The 22,922-nt window shown below is 39.4% G+C and overlaps 3 non-coding genes across 3 annotated transcripts; all 3 read right to left on the bottom strand.

The window, feature by feature from the left end:
• Positions 1–2,386: 2,386 nt before the first annotated feature.
• On the bottom strand, positions 2,387–2,481 carry TRNAY-GUA. Its single transcript has 2 exons — positions 2,445–2,481; positions 2,387–2,422 (listed from the first exon to the last, which is right to left on the bottom strand). It is a non-coding gene; the product is annotated as a tRNA-Tyr (tRNA).
• Positions 2,482–2,880: 399 nt separating this feature from the next.
• TRNAY-GUA lies at positions 2,881–2,986 on the bottom strand. Its single transcript has 2 exons — positions 2,950–2,986; positions 2,881–2,916 (listed from the first exon to the last, which is right to left on the bottom strand). It is a non-coding gene; the product is annotated as a tRNA-Tyr (tRNA).
• An 89-nt stretch (positions 2,987–3,075) lies between these two features.
• On the bottom strand, positions 3,076–3,177 carry TRNAY-GUA. Its single transcript has 2 exons — positions 3,141–3,177; positions 3,076–3,111 (listed from the first exon to the last, which is right to left on the bottom strand). It is a non-coding gene; the product is annotated as a tRNA-Tyr (tRNA).
• Positions 3,178–22,922: the final 19,745 nt, after the last annotated feature.

Below are 22,922 nucleotides of genomic sequence, written 5' to 3'. Positions count from 1 at the left end.
CTCTAACGTTTGCGTAGAATTTTAAAGGTTCACAAATTCCAAAGATTTAAAGAGCTAGAAATTTCAGAGCCGTGATATGGAAGATAGCTATGATAGGATCGATAACGTGCTAGAGATTATGGACGATTGCGAGGACGTAACGCAGAATCGTTTAATTAGTTTGCAGCGTATCGAGGGAGTCGTTTGCACCCACATTCTGCGGGGGCAATCAGCGGATGTCGCAATTAAATTCCGCTATCTCGGTCGTATAAATCTATGGAAGACGTGCTTATTTTAGCGTTTGCTTAATCTTCGATTTTAAAACCTATCCTCGAAACATCGTAGATGTTATATACAATTTAATATGCACAACTTTATAATTTGGAAGCACAGTTATAGCTAACATCGAACCTTGGTACAAACGCAGTTTACTTTCGTTATATCCGATGCATAGTTCATAGTAGCGTATCTTGGAATAAATAAATTCCTCATTTACGTCGCTTCTTCTTTCAACTTCTCGTATAAGTATAATGACATCTCTCTCGAGAAACTTTATATTCTATCCAATCAGAGGCATTTATTATTTTTATTCGCAGCGCTTTCCATCGTAACTCAACGGTATTTTCAAAGTGCGCGATCCACGAGCGAACGTTCCATCGTCGGTGAAGCGTTTCCTCCTTCATTGACTCCGGGAACAAGCCACCTTCGATGGAATGCACACGAGCCAAAGTGATAAACACCGTTTAAGAATCGCCACGAGTTTGCCGGTAGTCGGTCTGAAAATCTCGCGTGTAAGCGAAAGTAGAGAAAGCTGTGTATCTCGATGTCGTGGCAAGGCCGTCCCTCTGGCTTGGACTCCTTCGATATGGAGGATGCCGGCCGTATCATGCAGGAATCTCGTTAGCATTCTTCCGTGCTGTTCTCGAACACACGTACGATTGGAAACATAAATAGAAACGTGCAAATAGAGCTGTATGAAATTGTGCAGGATCACGCAGAGGTAAAAGCTTTTTTCACGGTGCATTCGACAAAGCGATAAATCAGGATTAGCACGTTAGACGTTTGTTTTAGGGAAATGGAAACAGAGACATTGAAGGGCATGAACTTGGCAAGTAGAACGAACCAGGAATAGGTATGCGTAAAGCGTCTGCTTTAAGAAAGCAGCAGCATGAATATTTAAAGAGTCCTACGAAAGTGAAAAGTTCGAAGCTAGTTTCTTAAGAGAGACAGGGTCCCAAAGATTCTCGAGTTTAACTTTGTCATCAAAGTAGACGATCTCCTTGACATTTCAATTTTGACCCGATTTCTCCGTCGATTCACCGCGATATCTTATCTGATCGATACGCGACGCTCTTATTCGCGGGCACAATGACGGTTGTTCGCTTGACCTTGAAATATCGCGTTTTACGCTGTTTATCTCGGTAACGTCGATAATGATCGAGAGTCATTCATCGACAATGATCCCTAAGCAAACTTCTCCAATGGTCGATGTAATAATTAATTTTCTTCGAAAGGCGAGTCGTCCAACTGGAGGCGCCACAGGTTTCGACTCGCCATTTGAAAGTCAACGACAACGATATCAGAAATTCCACGTCAGAGACTTTTGACTGTCGTTGGTACGGCGCGCCTTCGAAGAAATGGTACACGGTGAAATTGACTCCTATTAGGTCAGTGGGCGATGGAAGTCGAATACCGTCGCTCGATTATTTATCTCGATTTTTTCTCTTCCCGTAAGCCCCGCAACGTTAATTGAAATTCTCCTTCTGTAGGTGGGAGAGGTGGTGTACGGTGCCGATCGAAGGCGATTGAATTTTCTCAGCGGTACGACGTTTCACTCCTTGTTATTTGTTATGATCGCTACACGATCTTAATCCTGTACAAAGTTACAGGTTTCGAGAAGATTTAGGAAAAGTGTGCTACGCCTGATTCGTGAGATCTGAAATTTGATCTTCGATTTTACTATCCGCTTGTATACTGCTTGTATGTAATGTAATGTAATTAACGAGATAAAAAATATATTATCTACGTATATTTTTTTATCTGTTGACCGAACAAACATCTATAATTATGAAATTGATGATTACCAATAATGATAAACCAATCTCTGAGCTAGGTCAGTTTTAGTTCTCGCGAATGTAATCATAACATTATAATCTATATGTTTAAAAAATGCAATTATCCGTCAAAATAAAGGAGATATTTGCAAACGAAGAATCGACTCGTCTTCTCTAATGTACGAGGTAAGAAAGATGATCTCCTCAGATCTCTTTGTTGGTGAGCTTTTTTCGAGCGAAACAAATGAAATAAACATTTTTGAAAAGTATGAAAAACAATTTTATAACGCGATTCAGGAAGTTGTAACGATAGATTAATAAGAAATTGTGTGTTTAAAAATATAAAAATATATTCCTTCGAGCCGGATTCGAACCAGCGACCTATGGATATCTCTGAATATACATTAACCGCTACAGTCCACCGCTCTACCAACTGAGCTATCGAAGGGACGTGGTGGAACGTGTCTAATAACTCTACTAATTGTTACGTATTACATATCAATAATTTTAATTATTTTCTTTCTAAAATATAACGTTAAAAATTATACAGTAACATCAGTTATTACATAATAATACATATATTTCAAAAAACATCGAAATAGTAACGTTTCCCAACAGAATAACATTCGATTAAATTGAATCGACAAAATAATAGTTCCTTTGAGCCAGATTTAAAATAGCAATCTATGGATACCCTTCTTAACTATTCCATTTACACTCTACTCAGATCAACCACAGTCCACCGTTCTATACTAAAAGAATTGTTGCAAGGGATTATAACCATTTTTATTCTTCCGAGGTTCAGAAACTTATCTTACATTTTTTCAATAATATTTTGCAAAAATATTCCTTCGAGCCGGATTTGAACCAGCGACCTATGGATGTCTCTTTCTTTTCACCGCGTTAATCGAGCCAACTACAGTCCACCGCTCTACCAACTGAGCTATCGAAGGGGTTGCGTGTACATTTACATTTCCCGTTCATGTTCCGACCAAATTGCTCGAATTATTTGAACGAAGAAGCTTCGTTCTACAAAAAATATTCCTTCGAGCCGGATTCGAACCAGCGACCTATGGATATCTCTCCTCTTCTGGAACGCTTCAACGACTACAGTCCACCGCTCTACCAACTGAGCTATCGAAGGCCTGTAATCATCGGCTCCTCCGTGATACATGATCATAATTCAAACCATTTGCTACCGAAGCGTCAAAGAGAAAGGAACTTCTGAGAGTGTTCGACAAGGTAAAAACCCCTTCGAGCCGGATTTGACCTATGGATGTCTTTTCCAAGATACGAGATCGAATCGTTGCATACTGTTCTATGCTAATACGGTTTATTTTCATTCGAAGATCACACAGAAAGAGCGTGATAGATTCATCTTTGTCTATTTTCTCAATATCTTCTGTTTTTAATGATATGCTTTCAACACGTGTTTAAAAGATAGTATGTTCGCACGAGACAGTCGAAAAGCAAAGTAACTTGTTAGTTGTTTAATAACTTGTCCAATGATATAATTCATCTAAATGCCCAAAACAGTTTGTAAAAGGCTCAAGGGATAACAAGAGATAATCGAACCTCTCGCAAGTCAAATCGACCGACTTTATTTCTTTTTAATTTTACAATATCATTACAATTCTTAAGTCCGATTCTTAAGAATCAAATTACTTATTTCTAATAAGATCATCCCAAATCCTTCCACTCATCCAATTCGTGAAACCAAAGAATTACCAAAATTTCTCATATCGATTTTCACGATCAACAAGCGACGAAAAATCGTGATCGAATCACTGGACGGATCGCGTTATTCACCGTGGTCGTTGAGTATCGCGGCGCGCGATCGGCACAGCGGGCGGAAATCGGCCACAGGCCCGTTAACGTCGTTTCTTCGACACGTTCCGGTGCAGGACGCGTTTAATGAAACTGCGACGACGTAACGCACAATAATAAATCGTGTATTTCGTTACCGGCGTTACGGTATCGTTACGGCTGGTCGAACAAAAATTCCCTCCGTTCGATACGATTCCCTTCGTCCCGCGATTTGACGACGAATAAATCGCTCGAAACGGCGGCGATCAACAGCTAGGGGAAAATTCACTCAATGGAAAGTGATTACGCAGATCGACGTTTTCCCCATGTAGAAAACCTGCCGCTCGATTCAGCCGATACTCAATCACGTATATACGTGGATCGTACGTGTGTTTCCATCGTTGACAGCTACGACGATAGCAAACGTTACCATCGTGGTTTCCACTCTACCCGATCGTTTGCGATCATTGTCCCGTCACGGTTGAGTTATTGAATAGGTTTGGAATTGGGAATTCGTAGTGTTTCTATGACAAGTTAATAAATTTCGTGGTACATGAAAATGCGCGACTGGAATTTATGTATTTTGAAATTTAACGCGCCAATGGACTGCTCGGATTTGTCAAACCTCCACGATTCGTAGTTTTCTGAAAATTTGGAAAATGTCTGTTGTGAGATATTGCGCATACCGGTACCTGTTAGCCAGTGTATATAATTTAACCAGTTTTTAGCGGCTCTGTTTCTACGCGTCCTGTTTTTAAACAAATGACGGTTGTGTTTCAGTACAGCGCTAGTGAAATTACAAATTGTTTTATAGTACGCGCACAGAATGGACAGTTTACTGTGGCACATGTTCGAATACTTTCGTGCGCCAGTGTAGCTGCGTATAGATCAATTGAACTCTACTTAACGCTATGTCGTTTTCTTTAATCATAGATGCATTTCACGGCGAATGACCTACGTGTTTTTTCACGCGAACTCGATAAAAGTAGTTGGCATCAAGTTTGCCTTCTGACATGAGGTGAACGAGTTTCACGAGAAGGGAACAGAAGAACCTTCGGTCCAAAATCGTCCGCGGGAACGTCGAAAGTCGTCGACCCCGAGGGAGAGAGCTCATCGTGCGTAAAATCGGAACTGATCCGTGAAACGAAAAATCCTCTGACCCATTTTCAAGTATCGTTCGCTTGAATCGACCTCTCGAATTCACGTTGCATTGTCCTCGAGGTATGCACCACGCCTCTTTGAAACGCGCACGCGCATTCCTCTGCCTCTCTTTGTACCTGCAAGTTCGTCAAACTGAAATAAATACGATTTAAATTAATAATGCAGTTAAGTTACATATCCACTTGTACATCTTAATGAAATCAATTCGTCGTACATTGTACTTATCAAGTATTCGATCTTCACAAGGTGATTTCGAATTTCAAAACGAGTAGGTGCGAGTTTCGCAGTCGAATCCCTCGCGAGTAAGCGATTAATCGAATCGCGAAAGTCTGAAGGGCACTGCCGCTTCATCGGATCGGTGTAAGAGAAATTCTACAGAATTCTACGCAATTATCATATGAATTTTATTTCAATGTTTGCCTTTATAATTATTCATGAACGATAGTCGAGAAAGATGAATTTAGGCGAATGAGAAATTTCTAGTAAGTTAATACTTTTGCGACCCACTCTGCTTATTTGGATCGTGTCGGTTATCTTAGATCCTTCGTCGATCGATCGATCGATTCTCGATGATGTTTCCGGTACGAAAGTTTCTGGTCGTCCTTAAACGTGGGCAACCTCGAGGATCGCGTGATCGATCGAATAAGGTCTCGTCCTCGAGATACCTTCACTGTCAGGATCATGGGGACGCGAAAAGAGGGACAAGGCGGCCAGTTGTCTGATTCTAAGCGTCTTTTTGTTTGTCGGTGCATTTCGCTCCCGATGTCGGCGTAATCACGGTGAAAGGAATGGAAGCTGTCGCAGGAAGTGGTGTAATTGCGTTTCTACAGGCGCGATACAGTATCTCAACTATGCGATACCATAAATGAAACGTTGAATAAGAAGACGTAAATGAAACGCGAGATATGGAATGACGCTATGACGGTAAAAGCGGGAAATTTACTAAATTTATATACTCACTGATCGATGTAGGTATACATTTACGTAAGATTCTAGCAAAAGGAGCGACCAGATAATTTAAATAAACTTCGTAGAGTCGTTGGCGCTTGCGAACTCTCTCCTTGCGTCTATATTTTTATAAACGACTACCTCGAAATTAATCTTTATTATAATATCGTATCAGGGACAGACTGCCCATTTGGAGGGACTTTAGGAATTTAATTAATGAACTAAAAATAGAAGGCCGGTAATTTCGGTAATCTCCCGGAAATATTTAAGCCTTAGTCCGCCCCTTCATCGTATCAATAATATGTCAATAACTTGTAATATTAAACCTGTAACTATCTAATACGAGTGTTGCTTCTGTTTGTCCAATTGGTGCGATGGAACCATCGATAATTATCGATCCTTTGATTAATTGTTTGGTCGCTTGCGATGGACGTACTTGGAAACTACGTTAAGAAAATTGGAATTGAGATGTATTTTTGCACGGTCATATTCGTTAATTCGATACGTAAGTATTCTTCGATCCTAGAGAGAAAAGGAAAGGAAATGATTTCTTGATTCTACGTTCGAAGAAGTAGCAGAAAGATCGAGAGTGTCACTTTCAACTTTCAACTCTTCTCCGTAATAGCCCGTCCTTTCCGTGGCGAGCATCTTTTTATGTTCTTTCCTCCTGCACGCTGTCGAAGATGTAACGGGATATCCACATGCGTTGCGACACTATCGCGTCATTATCCGTAGAGGAATCTCAGTCCTTGCACGAAAGGCATAATTTTCTAATTCCTAAAAATTGGATAACCGATCGGAAGGTGGGTTGTGTAATTTCGAGAATCGTTTATTGGCGTGAAAGTTTTTAAACGAAAGTGGTGGTGAATTAACCCGCCACATCTTACGTTTTCTATCATATTATCATTTATATGGTATTTATGTAATTAATATATAATACCAATAAAGATCGAGATAAAGAATAAGAAAAAGGATTGAGAGATTTTTGAAGGAATAATCTCGTTATCGGAAGACCGCGTGACTCGGATTTATTATCACTTTCACTGGGTGCACCAAGTATAACCTCGTTGATAGCGAAGAAGACAAGGCCGAGGAGGCACGCGCACACCAAAAATTATCGCACGTATGTACGTAATTATAGCAGATTAATTATGCGACCTCGGACGACGCTTTCACTGAAAACTGACTGGTTTCGTGTGTTTTTTTTTTCCTTGTCTTTCGATACATCGATTCTTTCTACTTAAAACGTGCTTGGTGTTCTTTCTGTATTTCGAAGATTGAATTTGAAAAGCCTTGAACTTTAAAGTCAAATCATCTGAATTGCAGACGCAGACGTGGAATCTTCGATCGAATGTTGAGCCGAGTCGAGACCAGACTGTCTAAAAATCTCTTCTCCGAATATATTGACTTGTCGAAACTATCAAAATACTTCTTGTATCGCTGCGAGAACAACGCGCACTCGTCGATATTATTTACAAATCGTATAGCCCGAAGCAAATAGAGGAAAGAGAAATAAAAGGATACTTTAACTTGTTGCAAGACGTAAGACTTACGTGTCTTCTGTAAGCTCGTTTATCACGGTAATCGGTTTGCAAAAAGTTGTATAAATACGGCTAAACAAGATACGCGTTGGCGCAATAAACTTTTGCACAGAATCTTTTAACACAAAAATATAGGACGTAAATATAGGATTTATCTTATGAACTTGACATTACAGTTCTCATAATTTACGATTTTATGTCGAACAATAGCAGGTGTCCTAATACTTACGAATGGAAGCGTGCAAGCGTATTACAGGCGAATGGTTCCAACTTTAAAGTCAATCTATTTAAAAAATAGATTAAATCGACTGGTTTCTATTCATCCTCAATTTCACCGTCACACACATTTCTGATTAAAAAATGACCTTATGAACGAGTCGATTACCCTCTCCTTTCTCGAAGAAGCTCTACTCTACATTGAAAAAGTAACGTTTCGCACGGAAAGCGATTTATCATCGGTTTGCCTGCAAAATCTGAAAGAGCAGCACAGCTCGCGAGATCGCGGTGTTTACGAGAATCCTCGTGACTGGCCAGCGGGGGCAGTGTGTAACGGAACACGTTGCAAAATCGTGGTCGTCCCATAATGCGGGGTCATTCTCATGTTTAACGCATGCGAGCGGATCCGTAGACGGATAATGCTACGACGACGCGCGTATCCAGCCGCCTCGGTTTTGGATTACGTGACGTTTGACAGCGAAAGTTAACCGTGGTTGGCCTCAGGCTGCCGTGCAACACGAAAACGTTCGTTTCTCGACCTCTCCGCGGGATGAACCAGCCGGATGAATCGGGAATATTAAACGACCCACCGTTCCTGCCTTTGGCAGATGCTCTTGCGATCTTCAATTGCTTTATTTCGTACATTTATCACAGAGTTTATGTATCGTTGATATTAATTAACGTTAGAACTGTCGATTCGTGCATTTAAACATATACATATATCGAATGTTTCAGGATCGAACGATTTCTCAAGCTGAATGAAAAACCAACTCTATATGTTTGGCTACCTTTTCTTTACCTTGAAGACGAACAGCGTAATCGAATGTTTCCATTTGGGTGCCCCACCCTGTACAACCAGCATTGCGTAACGTCGATGACGCCGCAGGTTAACAGTATGGTAATTTCGAAAGATTACGTTTCTACAAATAAGAATCGATTATCGACTGTGATTTCATTATACCTTGATAACTTTCTTCTACGCGATTCAACGATCTTACGTGTTTCAATCATAACGAAACGAATACAACTTGATTTAAACAGGCGAATAAATAAATACACGTAAAGATCACTCGGCTTATAAACCTGATCGTTACGAGCATGCTCTGAATAACGTTGTATCATTGTGATCGTTTCTGCTCCATAGAATAGAACGAGATAGTTATATCGAAACAGAGAGAGAGAGAGAGAGAGAGGAGAGCGTAATTGGCTTGGATACAAAGTAATATCCGAGAGAGAGTTTCGCTACTGTTTGAAATGCAAATAAACTTTGTCGATAGTAAGAGAGAGAAAGAGAGAGATAAAGAGATTTTTTGACTGCTAATCGATAATTGCGAATATGTATAAAGGCAAAAGTTTGCGTCGAGTTTCGTTCTCTGTTTGAACACACAAAGGGAGGCTCGTTTTCGAGAGGAACCAGCGGCTGTTCGTTGCGTTGAAATTTGCAATCATTATCCTTTCGGGTTTATTTAAAGGAGAATCGAGTCGGGGCTTGCATCGATCCACGCGTTATGCCTCCATTGCTGTCGACCTTCCTCCCTAGGATACATACGATTTCAATTTTTGGAATAAATAATCAAGGCGATGGTGACCTCGGACAATCGCATCGCACACTAAAGCGCGCGCCTTGAGCTCGATAACATTCGAATCAATGCCATCGATAATTTTGTAAAAAAGAACGATAAAAACGATGAAATAGGAAAACGTTCTATTATTCCTTCTATCGAGTACATTTGCAAAAATTTGCTGTCTAATATGAGGAATAGATAGAACCTTCTTGCATGTAATAGTTTATCAACTAGTAATAGGTATGCGTGTGGAATACTTCGCAAGTAGACGTAGCATAGAGAAGAGCATTAACGAAGAGGCCAAAATCAATGACACGAGACAATGACAAAAACACAAGACGCGAGTAAAAAAGTTCCATCTGCAATTTACTGACGCACGTAGCTTAAACGACATTCTAAAGAGAAACAATCGCAAAATACTCTTCTAAAGCAGATTGAGAAAGTGCGATGCGTAAATTGGCATAAACGAAATCGGCTCGTAAAATTGTCAGTAGGCGATCATCTTGAAAATGATGGACCTTGTAAGGTCCAGTGGAAGCTGTTTTTGGCGTTTAAAGTCGTTTGTCAAGGGCAAGGTCGACTTTCCTGGGTTCAGTCTACGCGAGCACGATCGTTGCGAGACAAATGGGCGTGTGCACGTGGTTCTGCAACGATCTCTCGATGCTCGCTCTGGACGATCGCGATCGTGGTCCGCGGACGAGCCGAGTGAAAGTGACAAGAACAAGGTCGTTCGCGTTACAAAATCGAGAATTTCTCGAAAACGGCTCGGCGCCGACGAGGAAAAACACGTTACGCAAGCATCGCGGAATGAAAACCGCTAATACGGTAAAGTGCTCGTTATTGAAACGATCCGGTTGTTAGAGACTACGTGCCCGATTAGGTACAATTAACAGAGAAAGTAACAAACGCATATCACGTCTGTTGTTTGTACCTTCGATGTGTCGTTGCAAGTTGACATCGACACAAGGGCGATTTTATCAAGATCAGAAAAGTGTAACCTTTTTAAATCTGTTAGGTCGTCCGAAAAGTTTCTTTCATTTTACGAGGAAATAATAGACGCGCGGCGTTTTTTGTATTATATTATTTTATTGAATCGTTGAGATAAATTGTTGAACTGTTGAGATAAACACCGCGACATTTCACAGACTCGATTTCACGTTTGTATGAAGATGCATCGTTGTAAAAAACACGTTTGCGGAAGAAAGATACTTTTCAACGACCTAATACTTGTATATTTAATTAATGTTAACTTGTATTTAATTAATATTACGATTACCGACAGCCAAGCTATAAGACTCGTACCAGGGAAATTATGAAATACTTGATTTCGCTCGTACAATTAATGTTCACTCAAAACGCGTTGAATATTAAAATCGTGCCGAAGAAAACGAGCAGAGTGTTTCTAGCTACGAAAGGTTCGAAATTCCTTTAATTACGAGACGATTCGGATGATGTTACTAGGTTCTAGAGCGTATCATTGAGTTTCTCCCGGATTTCCACGTGACATCGCACAACATTTCTTGGCGAAAGCGTGGAAAACAAATATACATAGAGTACGTGCTTTCGTGCAATGTGCTGTTTCTATTACACCATGGCCGTGATTCAACCAACTTTGCATAATTATAGGTTTATTCGTCGTGCAGAATTATCTCAACAGCTAATCGACACAGAATCGGAATATCGGTTGGAGAATTCGAAATCGACGCCAGATTATATCGAGGTAAGGGAAATGTTTGGGGTAGGGGTGCGAATAGAGTCACGAGGCGAACATCCTCGAGTTAAACGACTTTGATGAAGGGTCGTTAGTCGAACATGAGCTCTCGCCCTGACTGCGCGTTGGAAACCCAAATTGGCACGCGATCGCCTCGATCGATACGCAAAATTTCGTGCTTCGTTAATATCCACTGAAATCTAATTAGTTTCAGTTTACCTTAATAAATAGATAGCGTTTAGTAGTAACGAATTACCCTGGCAAATTATATTTTAATTTTATCCAAATGTAAATGCCGAGAGTAATAATTTGAAAATTTCATTCGACAGTTTTTCAGGGATGAAAGCTTCTATTTGCTTAAAAACGTTCAATCCGTTTGAATGTAAGAGAATGCACGCGTATGACGTGTCTGAGTAAAATAGTATGCGTTTGGTGTCGTGTAACGAGTGAATAATATGCTTACCGCGGAGAAAGGTGCAAGAGCAATGTGAAACCTCCGGTGAGGGTTTCCGGGATGTCTTCGATTATGGCCGTGATTCGATATTCGACAAGCTGTGAACGATATTCGAAAGATCGACTAGAGCATCGTTTCGTCCGAAATAATACGATAAGTATACCGTCGTTTCTTTCTAGTCGTCTTATTATTCTTAAGGAGTTTGAAGAGACTCGTGTTTTTATCCTACACGTAATCGTAATAATTGTTTCTGATATTTAACGGGTTGCGTTTCAGTTGAAAGTTGAAACTTAATAAAGACGAATTAACATCAAAAAAATGGATAAAGGAAAAAGAATCCTTAAATAGAAAAATTCGACAAACTCGATTAAACGTTTTAAAAATATCCAGGATTAACCATGACGATTTCATCTTCGTTTCTTAACCTTTAAATCGCAGAATATTTTAAAATCTTGTTCAAATATCGTATAAAAAACAATGTCGACGACGAAAAGCAGTTTCTCTTCGTAAATCGTTCCAGCTAGTCGTCAGACATTTTTTAATAGACAAACTAACATTTCGAGGAACGAGAAAACGTCATCGCAAATGTTCCATTAGGGAATACCAAACTAGTGATCACATACAGCGATGAACGAAAATAAATATATTTTTGTAAAATCTCGTATAAAGTTGGGAAATATATAATTCTTTTATTCAATTATTTATGAAGTGAGATTATCGAGATTAAAATTTAAATATATCGTAAATCATTATCATCGATCGGCTATTTTCTCACATATCGTGATCATTCCTCGAACTTTTCGAATCATCCGATACTTTTATTCGTCGCTGTATAAAGCCAACCGGAAGTACAACAGAATTTTAAGTAGATTACGTGAGCGATAGGCCAGACGCTAACAGTTAGTTCCTCGAAATGATTTGTTTTGTACCACTAGCGTCGAAACAACTGTCGTTGAGGCGACTGTGATCGTTGGAATCGTGATAAATTAATCGAAATGAACGTCATGTCGACAAATAGCACCGGCAAACAGGAACAGATCGTGTGAGGACTCGTGAAATTGTTCGTTTTCGAATGACCGTGACTTTAAAAGTACTTTTCCTTTGTCTTGGCTCGCGACACGTTTTATGGAGATCCAGCGTGCTACACGTGCCTCGAATTAAACATTCTCGTCGCTCGAAGCGAAAACAAAATGGTCGTAGAACTCTGCTTCTATCGAGCAATATGTATCCAGCCTATTTTACAAAGAGACGGTATTCTAGTTGCAAACGTGACGTCGCGCGAAACATGACTATCGGCGTCACGTCGATCTCGATCGTGCTATCGAAGCATGGAATTCTCCGAACTCAACAAAGGCTCGAGATATCGCGATATGCGCTGCTAAAAATCTTACACGATTTATCAACGCATACTGGTTTAGATTCTGGATTATTCTAAGATATACTACGTTGGAAAACATGAATTAAAAGATCTTACATTTAGGTGATTTGTGTAAGTTTGTAAGGATTTATAAAATACGTATATGTACGGATTAGTGACAAAGGAACCATCATATTATAATATAAATATTGAGATATGTGTAATTTTGTGTGCTAGACTAGATTAGCCGCGTAGTAGTGACACACGTATGTGAATATGAGTGTATGGAAGAACGTGTGTGCATAGCGTCTGGAAAAACAGATGAATGCAACTGTTCCGTTAGCAGTGTGGTATGGAAGATGGTGAGACAAAGAGAGTGCTGAGACGCGTGCAAATGTATATCGACGAAGATCCTGCAAATCGTTTATTAAATAAATCTAAAACTATTTTAATATACATTCTAAGTGTATTCTTAGTGTTCCTTTACTTTTATTTCGACGATTAAGATCCACGATTCTCCACAATAAACTTACATAATTATATATACAAATTCTTAGTATAATATAGCAAGCATAAAAGTTTAAGAGTACGGTTCGTCGATTTGCCTCTCAGTTTCGAATATCACCGTCGCAATTAATCGCTATGACTTTTCTATCGGTTTAGAGAAACTTACATTATTTGATTTGTAGCTCAGAAATTGATTACTCCGAAAATAAAAGAGGCTTTTAAATGGTTAATTGATGTACGAATTAGATATCAGATGTTAAATTTTAATTCCATTTAAACAATGAATCCATTTCGTTGAAATAGGTATATTTCACGATATATAGCTACGATAATAGCCGACAGGAGTTTCTTTGGCACGATTCTTACATTAGAACAGACTAGGAGAGATCGTTTCTTCATGTTCACGGTGATTCTATGAAAGGGAATCGAAAGAGAAATTCTGCTCAGGCGAGCACACGCGTCGACTGACCTGTTCGTAGATCAGAAGGAAGGTGGTTTACCTTGCAGGAACAGCCTTCCGTTATTCCTCGTAATAGACGCCACGGCCAGCTCGATATCGATTCGCCATCGATTCACGCTTTTCTCTAATAGATCGCCTGTATCGCTGATCAACGTGAGTTGATCGGTCATCGGACAATGCGGACAAAGACTCGTACCTTTTCCATCTTTTCCGATTATTCCTTAGGAATTAAGCTAAGAAAATTTGCAAACCGATTCAAAATGAAAACAAGATGCAGCATGAATGAGAAAGAAGGAAATACGAAACGGAATGTAGAGGATTTATAAACGTAGCAAATGGAGTCGTGAGAAGACGTATAATTATATTAGTTGACCTTTAACTCGCAGTCTTCTAAGAAATGTCATCAGAAATTTTGTCGAGTTAGCATTCTCACGATGCTAATTGAACGCGAGAACGACAATTAAACGTGATAATGTCTCGCAATCGCCGAGAAGCAGCGGTTTACTCTCTACGAGAATAACTTTCCATTCTTCTTAGCTTCTTTTTTCTCTTTTACAGAAGCTCGGCTTCTTACATAGCTTGACGTGGGCAGCTGCTGCAAGGTAAACCACCTTTCTTCTTTCCAACGGGGATGACCGCTCTATAATCTACGCTTAGCTGAAACCGGGGTAACTGAGAATTTGTCGTTAGTAGACTGCGGATCTTCATTCCACGTCTCGATAAACAACATTCACGAGGATCGATCGATTAGCTCGATAATTCAGTCCCAAAATTAGCCTACTTTCTCGAATGGAATGTTTTATACACATGCCAAAAGGGACGATGTTATCGGTGTTAACGACATCGAGGCGAGTGCCCCACATCAAATACGAGGCCCGACAACAGGAGTATCAGCAAAGGTAGAACGATGGACGATGACCCGTCCACGGTCAAGGTGAAAATCACGTCGTCGGTGGTGTGTGTCGATCATACGAAATAGTCTTCTTCCGGCGCGTGATCGGCATCGAATCTTTTCCTTTCTTTGATCTACGATTCATCATCTAACCCATATAAATAACATTGTATCTTCTGCGAAAAGTTTCTTCTTCCGATTTGTTTCATTTAAGGGAGTAGAAAAGAGTCACGTGTTACGTAGGAATACTTTTTTAATTCTTCGTGTCATTATTTAGCTCCCTTAATACGATTTCTAGCTACAGTATTCTCTAATATAGTATCATGGATGTTCTATTTAAGAAAAGGACAAAAATGTCGAAACTTGTTAAAACCGAAGGCAAGCAGGTACGTTGCCGAAATTAATTAGGCAATCGTTTTTCATAATCGTATTGATTTCAATGTCCACTTCTTGTATTTGTGTTGCGACGAATATCTTGAAGCAAATATTTATTATAGCATTGCAAATCGTGCATTGGCTCGCGTAGAAGACTTTTATGTCCATATTACGCGTGTTATATAAAACATCTTGCAATTACATTAGCGCTGTTATTTTTCTTAAGAGGAAACACGTTACTAGAATACGGTAAATCTTTTCCTTCGTTGAATCAAGAATGAAATCGGAATATAAAAATTGGAAGAACGTAGCAGGTTTAAAATTCTGCTTGAACCTGCAATCGAATTCGAAACATCGGCAACCTGGAATCAACTTTGAAATTTCCTTTCGAAAAGACATTTTATCCGTGATTTACCATTCGTCACGAGTTCGATCGAGGCAATTACAGTGACTTGACGCGAATTTTGCGTCACATCGTTGGATGAAACAACAGTTAGGAGGGCGTTGAATTACGAGGGGACGAGGCGGATTATAAGGTTCATAAGCCATAAATGGGAGTCGCAGCAGGGACGGACAAAGGCCGATCGAAAGGTAGACACGGGGCGTGCCAGAAAAACGGAGGACTACGTTGCATTCCCGATGCAGCTAAGTAGGCGCGTATAATTATGCGCATCTCGTATTTCGAAACTTTGCCTTCTCCTCGCGCTTCTCTTCTTTTGCTCACCCTGTGCCACCGGCTCGGTTGACTCGACTTTCCCATTCGCGACCAAGCCACGACAAAAAGAAAGCCTTTGCAACTGTCCGTACCATTCTTCTCTCTCTAAAAAAATAATCAAACTTTAGTTTCCTAAAATCCTTTGAACTTGCAAATAGCAATTTTAATCAAGCATGACAGTGTTACACGCTCAAGAACATCACACGCTCAGCAACAGTAATAGGATAGACTAAACATCCTGCATGCCACAGCTATCGAACAGTAACCAGAGAGTAACGGAATAGCCACTTATGATATACATCCCTGATATGATAACCCCTCCAGAGGGACCAAAACCTCAGTATGAAAACCCTCCCAAATTAACGCTTTGAACCGTTACTCTGTTGGATTCGCATAATAAATTCTATTACCATACATAAAGTTCAATTTCTTCACCTTATTTGTGAAACGTTCGAACTGCGACGCGAGGTGATCACAGGTGATCTGTCATTTTCGCGATTTCTTGTGTCTCCTACGTGACAACAGCGTGCCGCTTTTCACCTTTACGCAGTTAGAAAATTTTCAAATGGAAACACTGGAGTACGTATTGTACTTCCGTCAATTATTTCATTCTATTTTTCTTCGATAAGGATACGAAGTGGCTGTTGATGTTAAGAAGGGATACTATTCGGAATGAATTGTCAATGGTATCTTTACTTTGTTATATTTTCCTGACAAGAGTCAGACAACACTGCGAAGTAATTGCGATCGGAATTAAAAGGAAATATTATTGAAACGAATGATACGCGTAAATGAAAATATTGAAATACTTTCGCTGAAATAATTCAATTGTTTTATTTCGTTATCTTTCGTCCCCTTTTTCGTTATAGCGCGAAGTTATTATTACGAATAATTTTTAGACGAATGTGGAGATTTGAGAGAAATTGAGGGAATAGCAGGGAGTAATAGTAATAATAAAGTTTGAAGAAGTTTTCGACGGTTTCGGAATTGTTTCAAGCAGAGGTTGCGTTCGAATGATCCTATAAATATTCAGGGGGTCATCTATAAATCAAAATTCGACGCGCTTTCTATTTGAACGAAAGAGAAGAATCGCTGCTTTAAAACGAACGCGGTGTTTACAGCGACGAATATTTCTTTGGGAGAAAGTTCAACGATTCACGCAATTCGATTTCTGCCTTTATTTTTTCCTTCTCTCACGAACTTCGAATATTCAAAGCTTCGAAACAAGTCAAAGACAAGTCTCATAATGCACGATAAAATATTTCATCGAACCAAAATCAAAATTTTCAATAGCAATTTCCACGATTAAATAAAATTAATTTTCTACTTTTCTAAAGTTCAAAGAAAAGAAGCTTTGAAATCAGCGATATTTAGAAAAAAAAAGTATCTATTTTAATATTCTCTCAGAGCTCGTACGAAAGAAACCTCCAAGTCATCAAAACACGACCTATCATCGATGAAAAGTCTACTCATCGTGATTTATAACTTGTCTCCATTGTTAAAGATTCTATGTATCATCGAAGAAAAAAGGTAAGCGGCTTTTTCTTACGTAGAAAAGATGTTCGATAAGAATCTCGATTCCGAACGATTCCTCGTTCAAAACCATTCAAGATAACGTTAGACGACACAGTTTGATGTGGATGGATCGATGATCCAGGGATGTGCACGTTAATTGAAGTAAGCTGCGCGTTCCTCGAGCCGGCGACGATCTCCAGAAGGCACGAGGATGGTTCAAGGAGAGGTTGCGATTGTAGAAAGCATGAAGGAAGAAGAAAAGAGCAAGAGAAAAAGGTCTGTGGGTCACTGTGCTATTCGATTACGTAACCGAATAACCTTCAGCGTTCGATTCTCGCGTATAAAACTTATTTCATACGTTTTCCCCTCGATCGATCGTGATTAGTCTCTGCGAAACGAACCTTCTAAAATCAGCTTGTTTGTCGGTTTGTTAGAATCGCTTGTATATCGAATTTATCGATATGTTATTATATTCACAGAGATAACCTTTTTAATATAGTTAACGGTAGGTTGATGTGACTTCTAAATAATCCATTTGGATATCTATGCCAATAAATTCTGGCAGCAATTCCGTCGTTTGAAGCAATAACTCAAAACCATAAACCACTCGTATCTAATATTTATCCGAGGATTTATTTCATTACCATAATGTATTAAAACATTTTAAAAACTACTCGGCATTGGGCTATCTTCGATCGTAAAGAAACGAATTTTCTAATTCTTACAACACGATCATTCGATAAGTAAAATCACGAAATAATCCTAGAGATTGTACTTTTGTGATAATAGGAAAAATGTAGACATTTGTAGTTAAGAGATAAGGGTTGATGGGTGAAAGGATCAAAGAAATAAAAAAAAAAAAGAAAGTGGAGAGATAAATGATCGCCAAGAATGTTTCTTTTTATTCCTTTCCAACGTCTTCGTGGAAGATTGAAAGTAACACATAACAAAACTTTAATTCTATAAATCATCATCGTACAGAACCACCAGCTTATCCACCGACAAACAACAATTGATCAATCAACGACTGACAGTTGTCAGACAGAAAAGTGAAAAAGGCGAATCAAACATCGAAGATGAAAAGTCAAGCGAGTAGCTGAAGGATCAAGGTTCCAAGCAACACTTTCTCGACCATTATTTTTGCAACTGCATAGGTTACTGGGAAAAGACTGGAGAAAATAGGAAAAGAAAAAAGACAGAAGGATAAAAAGGAGAAGAAAATAAAGAGACGTCGTGCATAGGATCGTGAACTACGAAAACTGGTTTTCCCAGACTCCCTGTATTCATTGTACGGGTGAACGTGTGCCCCCGTTGGCATCTCAGCGTGTGCATCTCGTCAAGGACTCGGAGCTTAGAACGCGTTTAGAAATGCCGTGGATAACGCTGTTGGGGAACAGCAATCGCTATCTACCGTAAGCCTTGCAATTTGTAATAATTTGTAACTTGCCGTGAAACGAAGTAGAAACGAAAAACCATTTATCTTCTGGTTGCTGGTTTAAGCTGTTAGATTCAAGCGAAGATATCTTTAGCGGTTGCGAATCTATTACGTAATTAGGAGATTTTTTCGTAGTAAAAAAATCTTCTAAAGGACGATTAAGAATCTTTTTTAATGGTTCAAGATATTATTTCTGACAGCCGGACATTTCTTAATAACTGAAAAAAGATCGGTATTCGTACGAATTTCCTCGGCTGAACGTTTGTTACGTATTTAGAAGACTTCTCTTTGAGTATAAAAATTGTTCACGACTTAAAAATTGAATACGCAATACTTGAGAAATTTTTAGTCACCGAAAGTCTGACATTTTGTTATTAAGAAATCTTGTAATTTTTGCAAAACGACATGCATCCGCTTATTGGAAGAATGTCTTTAGAATAAAAATTATGAAACGAAACAAACACCTAGAAAGGATAAAATAAAAGACGCTAGCGTGATTAAGTTCGCAGGAGCACAAAGACCCAGTGATTCACGGTTTCACATAGCTGATTTCTATCGGTCGCGTTTCTATCGATCCCACGAAACTTCAGGGCCGTTGCCAGATTAAATAAGGAAATAGTTACTTCCTAGTCGTTAATCACGAGACACGTGTTCACGTGAACGCGTGCATTACGAGCTACTCGAACGTTCCGCTCGTTTATCAAGAAAAACGAAGTCGAAGATTAATACATTTCATCTTATAGCCGAAGATGATGTAAATCTCTCTTTCTCTTTCTCTCTCTTTCTTCGCCTGAGTTTATTGCATTCACGTACCACTTCCATTGGTGATATATAGAAAGGTCTTTAATAAAATGTTATATACATTCCAGATGAATTTTCTCGTGTTCTTCGATTTATACTTTCAATTTTAAGCCTCGTTCGGATTACTTAGGTTGCTTGAATTCAAGCGATCTAACCTCGAGCGGATATTTGATGGAAACACAAAGTCGAGTGAAAAAATTATGCATCTGTTTGCAGCCTGAAATTCGAAGTATTTCTACGTCTAAAGCGCACGTAGTTCTGGTTTAAAGTTAGATCGATCCATATCGTCGTTCGACGCTTGAATTTACAACCTCGCTCTATCTCTTCCACCGACAGCACTGGCTCCGTTTTCGCTCAGTTACCTCAGATCCGACGATGATGTTTCTCATCGATTAGCATATCATGTTTCATCATTAACATTCGTGGTACATGCCAGTCTGCGAAACGTTTCGCGTATTACGGACGCAACTTTCCGGACCGCAGCTGAATATCTCTTCCTTCGCGACCACTCGGTTGCTTCATCGATCCTCCTTTCCATTCGAGCGACCCCAGAAATTTCGTTCTAACGAAAAGCCACGGTGTGTAATCTTCGATTGGTCCAGACTCGCAAAAAAAAGAGTACGAAAAAAGCGTATAAAGAAGAAATCTGACGGTAATGGAGGATTTTTGTGCAATTCATCGTCATCATCGTGTCTACATCAAGATTCTTTCCATACGTACGTTATTTCTAACGACGCCACTGCGTTCTTTTGGCCTATTTAGAAGTTCACCAGTGAGCCAAGATTTGTTAATTGCAATTAGAAACGACTTACAACATTCTTAATGCGAAACACCGTTCCTCTGATTCGAATCTCATTGTTTTCCTTTTTGCACATCGAGATATATCGACCTTATCCCAAGTAATCTCGGTTTCTCAATTTCTTCGCTCTTTTCCTTCATCAACCAATCGAAGCCACCAAGTCCAAGACGACGTAAGTCACGGCTGTCTCGAGACAGTAATTAAATTTAATAAATATTCTTCCTATTAGATATCATCCTCCACGCGAACTGACTAAAAATAGAATAAATTACTCGATGATACCCGAAACGGCACGGGTTTACAGCTTTACGAACCTTTTCATAAAGAAACGTCGTTATCCACAATAACAACGTTGAAAATATAACCATAGCGAAGACAATAATATTCGCAGAAAAAATCAACAAGATAAATAACGTATTAAAAAAGATAGACAAAGGAAACTAACTTTCTCGTTCTATTTATCGGTGGATTTGAACTGCTGTGGAATTCATGGCTTCGGTTGTTCGATATATTCGAAAGTGAGGTTAGGAATTTAGGATTTATTCAACGTGTCCTAACGAATGACCGAAACACACGATCGTACGCGTTATTAAACGTTATCTGCAACAAGTTCGCGTTATCTCGGGATTTATCGATCCCGACTGGCGGACAAATACTTCTCTAAATCCTCTTTGGCTACGTTATTCGACGTTCGTCGAAGGAACGTGTCGAGATAAAGGCGAAGCAGGGGATACCCGATGGGAACACAGGTCTCGATCGATCTCGATGCCAAGAAGGACGTTTGGTCTACGCAAATCCTTTGTTTCGTAGATATTGGTTATTGAGAACAGACCGCGTCGCGAATTTATCTCACGCGTTTCCCTACCACCGATTTCGCGGAATCTCGTACATTCTCGTTCATGAACATATTAGGAAACCTTCTGCCTTCGTATAAAAAGTGATAATTAACGTTAGAATTACTAGAATATTCGAATTGACCAGTCGGTAATTTTGTATGGCAGTGTCACAGATCTTTTTATAGAAATTTTCTAAATAATGATATACCTTTGCAGATTTAAATAATATTTTAGTAGACCATCTAAATATAAGTTTGCAGCTTTTTCTTGCATTATATACATATATATCTTTCTATATACCTTTCGTTTTAATTTCAACAAGCTTCGTGTCGATCGAACCTGTCCAACTATATTATAATTATGTCGCTAATTACATTTATCTGCTTTCCAAAAAATTGCAACGTTTCAAACGATCACGTTAGACAAAATAAACAGTAGACACTAGATGACTAAACAGCGGATGCAAGATAAGAGATACTTTGCAATTATTTCTGTCTAAGATATGACAACGATATTTCAAATCAAATCGTTGCATTATATAGAATTATATCGTATACGAGCGACTCGCGGACAACAAACAGCATGCATGAAAATAATTTTTATCGATAAAGTGGAATCAATGCGATTGTACCGTGGATTACGGTACGCAGCGTGGCTCTAACGCAATAGCGCGTCCCGCGAAGTTATTTCGCCGGGGACGTCGATAACCTTTTACCGCGTAAACTGCAAATTTATTGACCACCCGGTGTATCCTGGCTTAGCTCAGGAATAAATAAACGTGTTGCGCAAACGTGCCACGCTAACAACTATAGGGAGAAAATACAGCAGCCGGTGGTAGTTGGGCAAAGGGGTGGAAGGACGAGAGATGAGAATTATTTGGCAAGCAACGTTAAAACCGCGTAAATAATTCAGACAGCCGTGCGAGGCACCGGTAGAAGCAAATGAAATGGAAACGGAGAAACAAAGAATCCCTCCAAAATTCTGCCTTATGAAGGAGATGTATGCGTGGCTTACGTTGCAACAGAATCGACGATTCCATAATGGAGTGTTTTAAAAGTAATTTGAGTCTTTCATAGGTGCTTCCGTGGTACGATGTTTCATGATTTTCTAAAGCTTCACTTTGGTTTTAGAGGCATTAAGAGGGACGACGAATTCCTTTTCATTATTTTGTCGAAAATACGGTACAAAATTCGTTGGAACGTATCTTGCCGAATTTTACACTAAAAGCCGAGAGGTTCAAGGTTTATGTCATGTCGACGAACATGACATACAGGGCATTTTTCGTGGAAAGTTACTCGGCTACGTGAACGATACTTTCATCGTGAGTTTTACGAGCGCGAGCCATTTTTCGTCGCCCCCTTTCAGAGCTGCCGCTGTCAGCCGATATTTTCGTGGAGGCCGTAAAACGATGCGTAAAGCGTGTTTTCACTTCTACGGAGACCTTGCAACGCGGACCTTGAATACACTGCAGACCCAAACGAACTATATTTTTGCTATTAAGTTTGATCCACCTGTCCAGAAATTAGTAGTTCGATCGCAATTAGTAATTAGTAATTAGTAATTAAATTCGTATGATTTTGGACACAAGAATTAAAGGAGCAGAATAGAGATTTCTTTCATTAAATATTATAACAAGTACTATATTCTGAACGATAGTACGATATTTCGCTCGCAAATTTTTCATAAATTATTCGTAAGTTCCATAAATTATTTTAACGTGTTATACGTGTTACTCGGTATATTTCCCACAAATGCATAAATTTCAGCGACCATTGCGAATGGCATTCTCCTCAAA

The sequence above is a fragment of the Bombus terrestris genome, chromosome 11 (assembly GCF_910591885.1).
Source record: "Bombus terrestris chromosome 11, iyBomTerr1.2, whole genome shotgun sequence".
Classification (NCBI taxonomy): domain Eukaryota; kingdom Metazoa; phylum Arthropoda; class Insecta; order Hymenoptera; family Apidae; genus Bombus; species Bombus terrestris.
Note: the sequence above shows the minus strand (reverse complement) of the source record. Positions and strands in the feature narration are given on the sequence as shown.